This window comes from Callithrix jacchus, chromosome 6 (assembly GCF_049354715.1).
Source record: "Callithrix jacchus isolate 240 chromosome 6, calJac240_pri, whole genome shotgun sequence".
In the NCBI taxonomy this organism is placed as follows: domain Eukaryota; kingdom Metazoa; phylum Chordata; class Mammalia; order Primates; family Cebidae; genus Callithrix; species Callithrix jacchus.
Window position 1 is genome coordinate 64,147,148 of NC_133507.1, and position 15,943 is coordinate 64,163,090.

Consider the following 15,943-nt stretch of genomic DNA (forward strand, 5'->3'; position numbering starts at 1 on the left):
GCATTTTTAGCAAACTCTCCCAAGTGATTTCTACGTCAAACCTGACTGTAGACAGAGATTTGTAGGCAAGTGTTTGCTGGGCACAAATTCTAACCAGATTTCTTCTGTTTAGATGATAATGCCTTTACCTCAGGTAGTGATTTAGAAAACAAATTTCAGAGCAAGATAACAAATTTAGTTAGGACATTTTGAACTTTTTGGATATACAGATTAAAATATTAAATAGTTGGTTAAACCCATAAATAAGGCTTGGGTATAGGTTCAATTTGGAATCTCCAGCATCAAGGGTTTGGTTAAAGTAATTAAAATAAATGAGCTCCCTAAGGGTTTGATATAAACATTTTATAAAGAACTCATACTATTCAACAGTGGAAAAACAAACCCAATAAAAAATGGGAAAAAGACTCAAATAGATGTTTCTCCAAAGAAGTCATAAGAATGGACAATAGGTTTATGAAAATGTGCTCAGCGTCACCAATCCTCAGGACGATGTAAACCAAAATCACTTAGAAATTTTAGGATGGCTGTTATCAAAATGTCTACAGATAAATGGCGGAGAGGGTGCAGAGAAAAGAGTAGCCTTGTACACTGTCAGTGGGAATATAAACTGCTACAGCATTATGAAAAACAGTATGGAGGATGGCAGAAAAATTTAAAATAGAACTACCATATGATCTAGCAATCTCTCTTCTGAGCATACACTCAGAAGTAAGTGGAATTACAACTTTGTAAAGATGTCTGTATTACCATGTTCATTGCAACGTTATTCACCATAGCCAACATATGGAAACAACTTAAGTATTCATTAATGGATAGGTGTATAAAAAGGTGGTACATATATTCAATGGAATATTATCCAGTCCTAAAAAAGAAATCTTGTTTTTTGCCATCATGTGAATGAGCCTGGAGAACATTATGCTATGTGATATAATCCAGACATGGAAATATTTCATGATTTCACTTATATGCAGAATCTTTTTTTAAAAAATCAAATATACAGAGATGGAGAACAAAACAATGATTAACAGAGGCAGGGATAGACGGAAGGTGTGGGGATATGTAGGTCAAAGGATACAAAGAAGCATATATATATGTGTGTGTGCATATAGCAAATATATATATATATGATGAACAGGTCTAGAGATCTAATGTATAACATGGACTGTAGGTAACAAAATTATACTATGGGATTCATGCAAAATAAGCAGATTTTCGCTACTCTTGCCACAAAAACAAAAAAATATATAGCTATATGAAATAATGTATATGTTAATTTACTTCACTATTGCAAACATTTTACTAATTAAGTGTATATAAATATTGTGTTTAAGAAAATATGAGGTTATGGCATACATTGTGTATGGTATACATAACCTCATATTGTCTCAGTTAAACACAATATTTATATACATTTACATTTTAAAAAGAGTAACATCTTTAGCAGAATTAAAAATGCAGACTAAGAGACTCCACCCCATACCTATTAAATCAGAATTTTTGGAATATGAAGTTTAGGAAGCTCCATTTTGATAACGTTTTCCAGCTGGCTTCCTTTGTACACTAAAGTTTGAGAATCATCACTCTAAGAATAAGAGAAGTAAGTTGAGAATGAATCTCAGGGTATTTACTTACTTTTAAAAAACAAGAAGAAAGCAACATGAAGAAAAGATGGTTAGAAGGAACAGTTAGTGAGGAGGGGAGCCAGGAGAGAATGGTGTAGCAAAACCCAAAGGAGTAGAGAATTTCAGGAAGGTGGACTGTCAAAGGCTATGATGAGGTCTAATTCCTTGCTGTTCAAAGTTCAGTCCACGAATATCAGCTTAGACGTTCCATAGAAGCTGGTTCTAATGCAGAATTCCAGGTATCACTCCAGTAAACTGAATCACAGTCTGCATTGCAACAAGATCCTCATGCACATTTAAGTTTTAGAAGCATTGTTGTCACTCATGAAATTTGAAATTTAGTTGCTGGTGAACTGACAGTGAACAGTTTCAATGGAGCACTTGGGGTAGGGCAGGATGACTGTGGTGGCTGGAAAACTGATGGGAGATAAATAACTGGAGTCAAGTACAGTGCATCCTATACACCCAGAACAAGGGTCTTCTAACAAAGATAGTGATCACAAGACCATCTTTTCAATTCCAAGAAACAGAATAGGAGCAGAGGCAGAAAGCGAGCCTTGCTTGCTCCTGCAGGTCTCTACCTTACACCATTCATCTGACAGGCATGATATGATGGGAGTATCACAGGCTGATATTGATAGAGGAAGATGTTTTCCTAAGGAGCAGTGACAGTTGGACCCTTGATGGCCACGGGACCTCAGCTGCATGTTGCCTTTCTTGTCTGAAGCAAAGGTGACAGACCATCTGAGAGTGTGTCTCAGTGACTTTAAAAATCTTTCATAACAAGGGAAATATTACAAAATTTCTAAAAGTTAAAATACTATTGATTAGATAATAAAATATTCTTAAAAAGCTGAAAATGGAAATAAGCCCAAAGAGTAAAATAATGGCCAACTTTTAAGGAAGTCCAAAATTAGAGCAGATTGTAATAGAAAGGGATTTCAATATTTTATGTATTCGCTGGGTGAAGTTTCTTCCATTGAGCTGTAGAGATCATGTTTGAGGATAATATAATGACTGCTAAGGAAATAGATGAGGCTTGGCACAGACCAAACGATTAAATTAAAATTTTTCATACCTAACTGTCCAAAGAGACTATCTTAATAAAACCTATATTTTTGAAAGTCAGACATTTGCCAAGTGAGTGGAATTAAAAAGATCTTAAGGAGTGGTAGTACAGATGCATCAAAAATAATGTAGGTCAGAATCAAGAAGACTCTTGCAAGATACGAAAGTAGTAAAAGATAAGACCCTCAAATATGTTAAAAGTAAGCTGAAGGATCAGTGGAACTATTTAAAGTCTCTAGTGTCATAACATATCAAGGGACCTAAACAAATAGAGAAAAGTCATTTTTATTTCTGTCTTTATTGAGGAAATCATAACTGACTCTTAAATTGGCTTTTGAAATTGAGATTCAGAGGTATCAAATCCAATCATGATAAAGAGCGCTAAGACTGCTCTTGACCAAATCAATACAGGGGAATAAGTAGATCAATACATCTTGGTGGCAACCACCCAAATGTTTGTAGGAACTCAAAGATAAAATTTGGTACAACTGGCCAAAATATTTTGCATGCTGCTATAAATTCCCAGAGGTGTAGAGAGACTAATAAACCACCAGTGTGGTCTTTGTCCTTGTAAGAAGACCATGATAATCAGACAGTGAGAGATGCTCAAAGATATTTCATAAAATCACTTGCACTGATGCAAATTAGTAAGAATTTACTCATTAGTTGCCTACACAAGTAACAATGCACTTCTAAAGTATGAATTCAAAGATGTTTATTGAGCATTTTTATGTAAAGATATTGTTCTTGGTTCTACAGTACTGCAGTAAACAAGACCAAGTCTCTGACTTTATGGAGCTACCATTCTAATGGATGAAAATTTTATTTTAAATAATAACATAGCTTTAACACGTATTATATATACAGTATAATATATACATACGTGCTACGGAGTAGAGGGCTGAATCGGTCAATGTGTGGAGAACCAAATTAAACAGCAGTCATATTTCCTGTCCTGGAGATGCATGCCAACAAATGCATGACGAAGAGGAGGATTGTGGACTATAGTAACAACTGAAATCTAAAACCTGCTGCAAATAAGCCTGTTAATTTTACAAAAATTAAGCAATGTTAACAAAATGTTCTCTTCTTTTGCATTTTTTAAGAGATAAGGTCTCACTCTGCTGCCCAGGCTGGACTCCTACTCCAGTCTGGGGTTCCATCAATCCTTCTTCCTCAGCCTCCAGAGTAGCTGGCATTACAGGCACCAATGTCCTCCCAGAGAACAGTAGAATATCTAAGTTTTCTGATTTTACTCACATTTATAAGTAAACAAGAATAAACTATGGATAACTCTACAAGTTAACATGACTGAACGATAACATGGTAGATGATTTTCACTAGATATAAAATTATACATTAAGAATAAGTAATTTAAACTTTAAATTGTGATGATGTTTGAAATTACTTGTAATTCAGAAAAGGGTTGACTTTAGACTACTTCCTAAATATATTATTTGAAATTTCCCAAAAATCCACCTCCACCAGCCAACTTGTCTTCTGGAACGGTATTAATGCAAATTTTAGAAGGGTGGACTGATTTAAACATATAGATTTTCTACACCCGAAATGCCACAGTAATTATTAGTTGTCACATGTCAAGAAAGATACATACTGACAGGAAAACCTCTAAAGAAAGACAAATGAAGTGATCATTAGAATTAAGGGGTTTTGAACGAGTCTGACCATGAGATTTCGTTTTAAAACTGGCAAGACAAAATGGAAAAGTGACACAACCAAAGTTTTTAAAATATAAATGCAAATTTACATCTTACTGATATAAACAGAAGTTTCTTCACCAAATTGCAGGCAGCTTGAGCACTTGAGATGTAGGCAGTCTCATAAACAATAAAAATACATAATTGTTTCTACTTCCTCACATCTCAAAGGTTCCACATTTTAATTGCCAAACTTGGATGAGAAATGCAGTGATTAGACTAGACTAGTTCCAAAATAATTGAAGGTTGATCTTCAAGATTTGGAAATCATACATGAATTATATTTTATTTAATACTTAAATATCCAGAGCATAAGGTAGGGACTGGCAAATAATAAATTTTCAATAAATGTGGAAAAATACAAATCCAAGCAAGACTCAGAATGGAGCTGGGAGAAAATGGAGAAAAAAGAAGATAGCAAGAAGGATTGAGAGAGAGAGAGAACATGTGCACAAATCAGAACTGTATAGATAAATCGATATTGTCTTTCCTTTGCTTTCCCTTAGAATTATATTGAATAATAACTTCAAAGTCTATGAGTAATGCCAACTTCTGGAGTAAGGAGATGAGATATAGATCTCAGAAATGAACAATCATTAACAGCCTCATACACCCTTTGGTATTCATCATATACCTAATGATGCTCTGTCCAGAATATTCGTAGATAAATAAAAGTAGAAGAAAACAAAATAATGCCTAACTCCTTAATAGGAAACAATTTGGCAGGTGACAGTGAGAGAGAGCCCAACTAACATGGAAACGTGTACTGAGCCTCTAAGATCCCTGCTGATTTTTGTGGTTAGGCATGAGAGCCAGTAAGTTGAAAGGATGCTTGCATTTACGGCTGGTGAAGACTACAGAGACAGCCTTTACTAAAGTGTGAGTTGGCTTTCCCCCAAACATTACATTATCCTTGAATGGAAAATTGATCGGATGACATATGGTGATAACATCTGCCACCCATGGATAAAGCCGTAGTGCCATGTGGGTGGTAATGGAAGCTGTAATAGTGAGGGTGGAGAATTTAATGACAGTATGTAGCACTGAGGAAAGTAATAGCACTTTAGAAGAAAGGAACAATTTGTGTAAATCTTTATGATGGGTACTACAGGACTACACATCCTGTTCCTCTGTAGTCACCCCAGAGTGAATGATAGAAATGAAAGATGCTTTGTCATTTCATTATCTCCAAGTTGATCTGAGCCATAACCCCCAGGGAGTCATTTCTCCCAGACAGTATTATGAGTAGGCACTCTTGCCTTTAATAAATATGTAATTACATAACAAATTTAAGATGATAATAGCAAGAAATTGTAGCCATTTAAAATTATTTATATTAAATACAAAAGTGAGGTCAAATACATAAGTCTAAGAATTTATTTGAAACTATTATTTAAATACTAATATTTGGAAATAAAACAAGTAACAACAAAATCAAGAACACTGTTGTATAAATGAAATATTTAAGCTTATTTGTTCTGTTTTAGCCATACAAGAAGAAAATAAATGGTATATGCAGCTGCACACTGAAAACAGAAGAGTTTTATTTGGAAAACAGTGAAAAGAACAAGGAAAGTCTTTCCATGGTTATACAATGTGAGGTTTGGCCAGAGATTTCTGTAAAATTTAAATATTCGAAATGAGAGCAGGTGTCCTGACAGATTTGGCAAGTAAAAATTATTCAGGTGAATTTTCTCCTCCACAGCCACCAAAATGGCCTTAAAAACTAAGAATCCTAATATAATTTTTGAAAGCATTCTTGATTAGTTTATAGGTATTTCTATGTTTCATTAAATTATAAAGAATGGTTTTTAGCTTTTTTCTTTACTGAAGTGAGGGAAAGCACCAGATGGTTCATAGTGTAGCTCTGGTACAAACAGACCCCAAATTGACTCCTTCAAGCAGTCCATGAGTCAGGAGCAGTGGCTCACCCCTGTAATCCCAGCATTTTGGGAGGTCAAGGTGAGAGGATCACTTGAGGTCAGGAGTTCAAGACCAGCCTGGGCAACATGGTAAAACCCCATCTCTACTAAATACAAAAATCTTATCCTGGCATCCTATATGCCAGGTGTGGCATGGTGGCACATGACTGTAGTCCCAGCTACTCAGGAGGCTGGGGCAGGAGAATCTCTTAAACCCAGGAGGCAGAGGTTGCAGTGAGCCGAGATTGCACTCCACTCCAGCCTGGGCGACTAAGTGAGAATGTCTCAGAAAAATAAAAAATGAAAAAAAAGGATTCCTGGTGAGTAATGAAATGCCTGGACTGATTTTTCTGTCCTTCTCATACCACTTTTAGACACATACTTTGAATCCTTTTCATCCTACTAGTTTTTCTTCCTATCTTCATCCGGGGGAACAAAAACAAGAAGATTTTAAGTTCTGATCTTGCCAAAACACATGCTATGAGGTATTTATCATTACCATTACTAATTATTAATTAATTAATTAATTTCTAATAAAGTTTGGTTTGCAGTTGTAAATCCATTTAAAGCAAAGTTTAGAAATAAACTCTTAGCCAGACATAGTTTTTTCTAGATATTTGTTGAAATCAGCATCCAAAGAAAGTCCATTTGTATATTGCACACTGCAAGTGGTCTCTTTTAAACTACAGGTTGCCCTGACCTACCTCCCTTTATCGCTCTCTTTCTCTTCCTTTGAGAATAGCCTGCTGTTTTTTGAGAATAATTCTACTGTAACTTATTTGTTGATCAAGCCAGATCCTTTATTCTATAGAGTTTTCCATGGTCTCAATTTTGCTAATTGCTTTCCCAAGGTGTTATTTAACATGTTCCTTTGTTACTTAAATCTAGATGTTTGGTTGCCTTCAGAATTTATTCCTAGATTGTGTATGTACTGTTGGTACAAGGCTGGGTTGATTTTCTTTTTACAGTATTAGGTATTCATAATTGTTACATATCTATAATTTTATTTGAAGCTGAAAATTAATGATAACCGAATCCTATCATTCCTTGTACATTTCATAGTAAATTGAAAAACTTTCTTCATTTCTTGTTTATTCTGAGTTAATAATTCATAGGGGAAAAGGAAGAAATATTATATTTCTGTTTCTTTGTCACTTTTGAAAGAATGAGATGTGATAGCCTAAAGAGTATATGCATGTTCAATTTTGTCAGAATTTGCTAATTCCTTATTTAGGAGGTTCTGTGCTTTTGTATGACCACCAGCAGCCATCTTTGAGAGTATTTGTTTTGTCACAAATTGACAACAGAGTATGTTGTCAAGCTTTTGAATATTTGTCAATTCTGTGAGATATGAAATCTGGAAATTTTGAGCATAGTTTATAATAAATGATTCAATCTAGTAAACTGTGGATGTTTTCCTTAAAAAGGCAAAATATATGCTAGGATTTTAATTAGATGGAGGTGGAGGATATCTTTTGCTTCCTTTATCTGTTTTTTTTTTTTTTTTTCCAAGGTAGGGCCATACTCTGTCACCCAGCCTGGAGTGCAGTGTTGCAGTCTCAACTCACTGCAGCCTCTACCTCCCAGAATCAAATGATCCTCCTGCCTCAGCATCCTGAGTAGCTGGAACTACAGGCATGCACCAACCAACACGTCCAGCTAATTTTTGTATTTTTTTGTGTGTGGAGATGGGGTTTTGTCATGTTGTCCAGCTGATCCCGAACTCCTGGCCTCAAGCAATCCTCCTACCTTGGCCTCCCAAATTGCTGGTATTACAGATATGAGCCACTGTGCCCAGCCGAAACATTTTTATTATGCCATTTCCTCCTTTACATATTCTTTTACTACTTAAATAGTGATTACTCAACAGCTAACATTTATTAAAGTTAGTATAAATTAGTACTTTTATTCTTTTCCCAAAAATGTTAGAATTACTTATCTCTCTCTAAACTTTTTGTGCTGCTGTTGTCATGCATTTTTATTTTAATTCTGCATACATTGAAACTTCATAGAAATTGATTATTAAACAGTTTATAGCCATTTAGTGTATACACATATTTACAATTTATATTGTTCCTTTTTTCATTGTTATATGTTATTGCATGAAATCATTTTCCTGTTGCCTAAAGGACTTTGATATTTCTATAGGTGCAGGTCATCTAATGATAAATTCAGTATCCTTTCTTTCAGTATTCTTACTTTTCATTTTAAGAAGTTTTACTGTGATTTATTTTTTATTAATTTGTGCTATTTGTCTTTTTGGGGGTTGTAGTGCTTCTCAAATCTTTGATTTCTTCCATCAGTTTTGAAAAGTTCTTAGTCTTTGACTATTCTCTCTGCTCATTTTCTGTTTTCCACTTTTGAAACTTCAGTTTCACATGTGTTAGACAGTTTCACTCTGTGAAATGTATTGACTATCTGCTTATCCATATCTTCCATTATTTCTTCCCTTTACTTTAGTTTGGATATTTTCTTCTATCTTTTCTTCCACCCCATTAATTCTCTGTTAAGCTATATCTAGTCTGTTACTAAACTCATTTATTGAGTTTTCAAACTTAGTATTTTTTTTAAATTCTAGAATTTGTATTTGCTTTTCTTTTATAGGTTGCAATTTTATGGTGAAATTCTTTATCTTTTTATCTACTTTAAGGTACATATAAGTCACAGTGATTTTTAAATCTCTTTCTGGCAACTTCAATTTGTAGATTCAGTACTGTTTCCTGCCAAGCTTTCCAGATCTTTGTCCTGTACTCAGATTCAACAGATGTCCCAAGGGGAGAAACGGTGCCTAGAAAGTTGGGCTCAACTCAATTGTAGCTCAGTTGAGTCTCCCCTTTTCTCCAGAATCTGGTTCCACATGTCCTGGCTGCTTTGACAGCAATCCAATTTCCTAGACCTAAAAAAAAAAAAAAAAAAAAAAAAAATCTGTTTCTTTCTGGATATTCTCAGGAGACACATCATCTGCTGCAAGCTAAATCCATTGGGCCTGGAACTGAAAGTTTGGTTCAAGAGGCAAATAATCTTGAGAAACAATGTGAAAAATAGTTTCATTTATCCTGAGACAATATGAGAAATAATTTTATAACCAAGACAGATGTAAAAGATATGATAATAATAACATTGCTGTTAATATGCTAAATGATAGTCTCCTTTTCCCTTCAAGGTGAGATTTTAAGCCTGTTATCCTGTATTTTATGCTGAGGATGGTAATGAAATTGTTTCATTCATCAATGCCCTAACCCTTCATACTATATGTTTAGTACTAGCAATAAGTTTTTTGCATTGCATACCAAGTTTCCACTAGGAAGGTAGCTACCTGTCTGCCTATCGTGTTTATAGTATTTTACTCAAACTGTAAAATATCTTCATTTTTTTAATCTATCTTCATTTTTTACTAATACCCTTATTTTTTATGAGAAAATGTCAAGGTTTGAACTCAAATCTGTCTGATTCTTACCAAAGAAAATACTGCTGTGTATATGAAAATCTACTTATTATAAGAAACACACTGATAAATTTAGAATATATCTAGTAGCAACTCCTGCAATTACTAAAAGTTCTGAAAGGTTTTAATTTTATTTGCAGCTTTTCAACATATGATTTAAGTTTAGCTTCTGAAGCTGCTGGTAAGAAGTATGCTATTTTCATAGGCATAGAAAGTTGGGTTCAATTCAGTTGCAGCTTAGTTGAGTCTCCCTTTTTCTCCAGGATCTGGTTCCACAAGTCCTGGTTGCCTTGACAGCTCTCTGATTTCCTCAGACAAAAACAAAACAACAAAACAAAAAATACCTGTTTCTTCTATTAAATTCTTGCAGATAATATCCCTTTTAGTATGTTGGATAAAACTATGTATTTTAAAATATTTTATATGTAATATGGATGTAATAAGGCACTTGCTTTTTTTTTTCTCTTTGGTAACACAGTTTTGATCCCAGAAAGATAGTTCTCTCTTATGTTTCTACCTTCGGACCTTCAGTTCAATAGTTCTCTCTTATGTTTCTACCTTCAGACCTTCAGAGTTGTGGGGCATTTATCTACAGGCCCAAGCACACAATTGCAATGGGTGAGCTTCAATACCTGGGAAAATAAAAATATTGCCAAGGTCAATTTTTCCTTTCATATTTTGTTAGGGTCTTTGTGATTTAATTTTAGCTGAATTTTTGCCCCAAATGCATAGTTGTCTTTACCTGCCTTGAAAACGCCTTGGGTTCGTCTTTGAACCTGGATGGCAAGTTTGTCTGTATGAGATATATCCTAACTGTTAAAGAATAAATAAATCTTATTCAATATTTCCACAAAATCTAACTTAAGCCCAGGTCACTTGAAAATACCTAGAGATAGACAACACTCAATAATGAGGGAAGAGAATAGGAATCATAAAGGAAGGTTAGCAATTCTATGTCTCATCTGATCACTGAGAGCATAAATAAGCTAAGTCTTCAGTGGTTACCGGTCTCCTGGACCTCCACCTTATATACATCTCAGATTCACCTGTTGGTCCTCTTTGCTTTTGACATACTCATGTGGCTCAAGCAGCTGCAAAAGGAGACCTTCATCTGCCTCTAGCTTCTAGACCTTTCTTTAAAGTTATCCAAATAACTGTGATCATGTTGAGTAAGGAGCTGTAGGAGACCCTCACCTCTAGATCTCTCCCTTTTAACACACGGGGCTTACACCAAGAGAAACTGACAAAATAAATACACTCAGGATTGCAAAGCAGACAATGCTCCTCATTTTCCTTTATTATGATTCCATTCTGTGCACCCTCCACCAACCAGAAAAGAGTCTTGGATTGAAAATTCTGACAGTTCCTCAGAGAAACCTTATTTTTAAAATCTTTATTTCCTGAGCTTTCCTGGGTAGACATTTTATAAGGTTTCTAGATAACTGGGCCCGAGAAATGAGAAATATCTTTCTGGCATAGAGTAAACAAACTGGTCTCGGGCCAATCTTGGTCTCTAGGAAAGATGGCTTAAAAAGGAAATCTAAGATAGCTATGAAGTAGGAATGGTCAATGACAAAATAGTCATGTTTCTTTTTAAAATGTCATTGGTAGAGTAGAAAAATATGTATTTTTCCAAAGATGAAAACATTATTATATCATGGTTTGCTCCTGTTTTAAGGTTTCAGACACAAGATATGGAGAGAGAAAGAAAACCTAGCTTTATTTTCATGAGGTGTTGCCCAGTGTGTTCTACCCTCCCTTTGAATTCTGATGTGTGAAACAAACATTCATAGCCAGATAGCTCCCTAGTTACCGTGCAGGCACAGCTGCTCAACATAGCACTGTTGCAACTAGTTTTGGCACCAGCCATTTGTGCTTAAAGAAATGTCTAATTTTTGGCTTCCCTCAGATGGTTTCATACTCTTATAGCAAGTGGGGTTTTTATTCTAACACTTGTTTTGGGTCAAACTACACCCATTTTTGGGAACCCACCAACACAAATGTTAATAATATGCAGATCTGGCCTTTCCTAAGATGGCACTGCATCAGCCAAACTTCATTTCCTGGGGAGGTTGCTAAGAAAATCATTAATCTTGCCAAATTCACTAATGTGCTGAGTAGACCTGATGCTATCATATGGGTGTTTATCTGGAGCCAAATCTCTGTACATACATATTGATTATCTCTTTTTTTGTGTGTTTTTCCTGATGACTAATTTCCATAAAAATAGAATTTTTAGTGGTCTCAACAATGTGTGTTCCCCTTAAACAATATCAGTCACAATATTTTTGTGTAATTTCTCACATTATAGTCAAATAACATTCCATTTTTGAGAAATAGTCTTATGATTTAACCCAGACTGTTTCCTCTGTTGGTTATGATGGGTCATCTTATCTACCTCTGTGAAATTGGATTTCTTTTAAAAATTGGCAAACTAGGCTCTTCCCTCTGGGTGCTTCAAAAGCTGCATGCCTTCCCTGCTTTATCACCTGTCTCAACTTTGTTTTCTAAAATACTGAACTCATTATTACTTTGTAATTATGTGATGCTCTCTCACTTCCATGTGTTCATACATATTCTTTCCTCTAGTCCTTTACACTGAAGAAACTTGGCAAAATTCCACTTAGCTGTAGAAATTCAGATAAGACACTGAAGGCTTTCCCATTTCTTTCAGAAACACTGAGCCTAAGGGTCTCCTTTCTCTCTGCTCCTACTGTCCTTAGTATCACCTCCACTATAGAAATATTGTTAGTATGCAGTAATGGTTTGTGTCATGCATTAGGCATGCAATGTGAACATATATGACTATCAAGTATTTTTTTACCATGGCCCACTGAAATAAAAAGGACAGTGAAACATATTCTACTTATGCCCACGTTTCAATGAGAAGAAAAATAAGTACATGATGATAACAATAAAGTTTCTCCTCATAAGAAAATTTTGAAAGTGGATTCATATACACATTTTCTTTAGAAATATGGGTAGACATCATTGCATTTATACTACTATATGTATTATGCTTATTTTTATGTAGTATTGCAAAAATTATAGGCCAAAAATATTACTAATGGTCACATTGAACATTCCAGATGGATGGGATTAACCAAAAATTCTACAACCAATTAGGTAATGAAGATAAGCTAAAAGTAATTAAAATGAAAATGTTCAATGACTTCAAATAGAAATCTTGGACTACTCAAGACATAACAAAATTGTTTTCACAAAAATTGATGAAATTTCAAGTATGTATTTATGTTTTTATACAGTAGGTTTGCAAAGCTGCCAAGGGTTTTGAGGTAAATAGAAGTTTTAGAAGCTCAGAATCACAAAGTAAATTCTCAAAGCTCTTAGGAAACGGACAAACATTCATTTATTATTATTACTAATTATTAATTATTATTGAGACAGAGTCTCGCTCTGTCACCCTGGCTGGAGTGCAATGATGCCATCTCAGCTCACTGCAGCCTTCACCTCCCAGATTCAAGGGATTCTCATGCTTAAGCCACCTGAGTAGTTGGGATTAAAGGCATGCACCACCACATCAGGCTAATTTTGTATTTTCAGTAGAGATGGGGCTTCACCATTTGGCCAGGCTGATCTCAAACTCCTGACCTCAAGTTATCCATCCACTTTGGCCTTCCAAAGTGTTGAGATTATAGGCATGAGCCACCACGCTGAAATATTGCTGTTATTACCTGTGAATTCCAGCATGATCTGGCCTCTAATCCTTCACCATTTTCATGCTAGCCATCTCCTGGCTAGAGATGTCTCAACCACGTTTGACTGCCTTATATTCTAGATGTTCTCTCTTATCTCTGAACCTGTCCCTCTAATTTCAAATGCTGAATTTGCTCCCCCAACTCCTTCTCCATTGCATTCACCAATTTAATGCTCACTTATACTTCAGAATGCAGGTCAAATCTAACTTTTTCAGAGAAGTTTTTCTCTTGCTTTGCTCTATATTCCAAATGTGTTTCTTCCAAATTCACATGTGGAAATCTTAACCCCTAAATTAATGGTATTAGGAGGTGGGGTCTTTTGAAGGAGGTTAAGTCATGAGGGTGAGGCCTTATAGATAGGATTCCTGCCCTTATAAAAGAAATCTGAGACACCTGGTCCATCCCTTATGACTTAATTCATTCTCACATTGGTACAAAGAACAATCTGAGACTGGGCAATTTACAAAGAAATGGGTTTAATTGGCTCACAGTTCTGCAGGCTGTATAGGAAGCATGGCAGTATCTGCTCAGCTTCTGGGGAGGCCTCAGGAAACTTGTAATCATGGTGGAAGGTGAATAGAATGTGAAGCATCTTACACGGTAGGAGCAAGATGAAGACAGAGAGAGGGAGGAGGTGCCACATGCTTTTAAACAACCAGATCTCATGAGAACTCTAGCATGAGAACAGCACCAAAGGGATGGCGCTAACCCATTCATGAAGGTTTCACCTCCACGATCCCAGCCCTACCTCCAACATTGGAGATTACAATTGAATATGAGATTTGGGTGAGGACACAGATATGAAGAATTTCACCTTCCTTCCACTGTGAAAGGACACAGGAAGAAGGCACCATTTACGAGAAAGAAAGCCCTTGTGAAAATCTGCTGACTCTTTGATCTTGGACTTCCCAGCCTCAAGAATGGTGAGAAATAAATTACTGCTGCTCATATGCCACCTAGTTTCTGATATTTTATTAGAGCAACCTGAATGAACTGAGACACCCTGCTAGATTATATCACTTTCCCCAAAATAGTTTTGCTCTAATATCCTGTATTTCCACTTAAGAGAACATATTATTTGTGTTTTTATGTTAGTGTGATGATATAGTTAATAATTGGCTCCCTAACTAGACTGTTAGCTCCCTGCTGTCAGGGGAAGTTTTTAATTTGCTCACCACTCTATCTCCAACATCTGGGTAAGATGCAGTCATTACAAGCACAAGCTCCAGATCCAGAGCCTTGGTATCAGTATTGACTCCATTATATACCCTCTCTCAGTCTCAATTTCTTCTTCTGCATATTTAATTAGAAATAATACCTTCAGCTAGGCACAGTGGCTCATGCCTGTAATCCCAGCACTTTGGGAGGCTGAGGTAGGTGGATCATCTGAGGTCAGTAGTTAGAGACAAGCCTGACCAACTTTGAGAAACCCCATCACTATAAAAATACAAAATTAGTTGGATGTGGTGGCACATGCCTGTAATCCCAGCTACTCAGGAGGCTGAGGAAACACCATGGTTTGAACCCAGGAGGTGGAGGTTGTAGGGAGCAGAGATCAGCCCATTGCACTCCAGCCTGGGCAACAGAGTGAAACTCCATCTCAAAAAAAAAAAAAAAAAAAAAAAAAGAAACAATACTTTCTTTGCTAAGTTGTTTTCAAAGAGATATTATTTGAAAATATATGATATTGTATGATAATATATGATAAATTGTGATATATTATATATTATATAATATAAAATATATGATAATATATGATATATATATATATATACAGGCATATATTTGGCACAATCGCTGCTTATAGCAATTTTAAATAAATGCTGGATATTTTAGAAAAAATATTTCCTCATAGAATAAATAATAAAATATTAATATAGATTCTTTAGTACAAATTAGTAATGTGCTGATTTTAGTTTATGAATACTGAGTTTTAGGAAGCTTAGCAATCAGTTTTGAGTTTGGAATCTGACCCTTACTTGTACATAAAAGAGAAAATTTGTGAAGCTATCTATTATTACTTCATAAAAATAGAAGGAAAAAGCTTAATGTGTTTTACTTAGTACTAGAAGCCCCTTGAAGGCAGAAACTCTAATTTATCATAATTTAGCACTGTGCCAGATTATACAAAGGTGTTCCAAAATGCAATTTAATACATAAACTACTTTATGTCAATTTACATTTTTGACCAAGACCAAATACATAGTTTCATTCCTATCAGTTGTTTAATGCATTTAAGTGGAGAATTTGTTCAACAAACATAGGTAGGTGAAGGAGATTATTAGGCTGACTACTTCAATGAACTTAAAATTAATCTTTTCTGAAATTCGAAGTGATGGAAAAGAATCTAAATGCTTGCATTCTTTTCTATCAAATTTCACAGAATGCCCGAAACTAGTAAATCTCATGAACCAGATACAATGAAGATAAAATTGATTTTAGGGTGTAT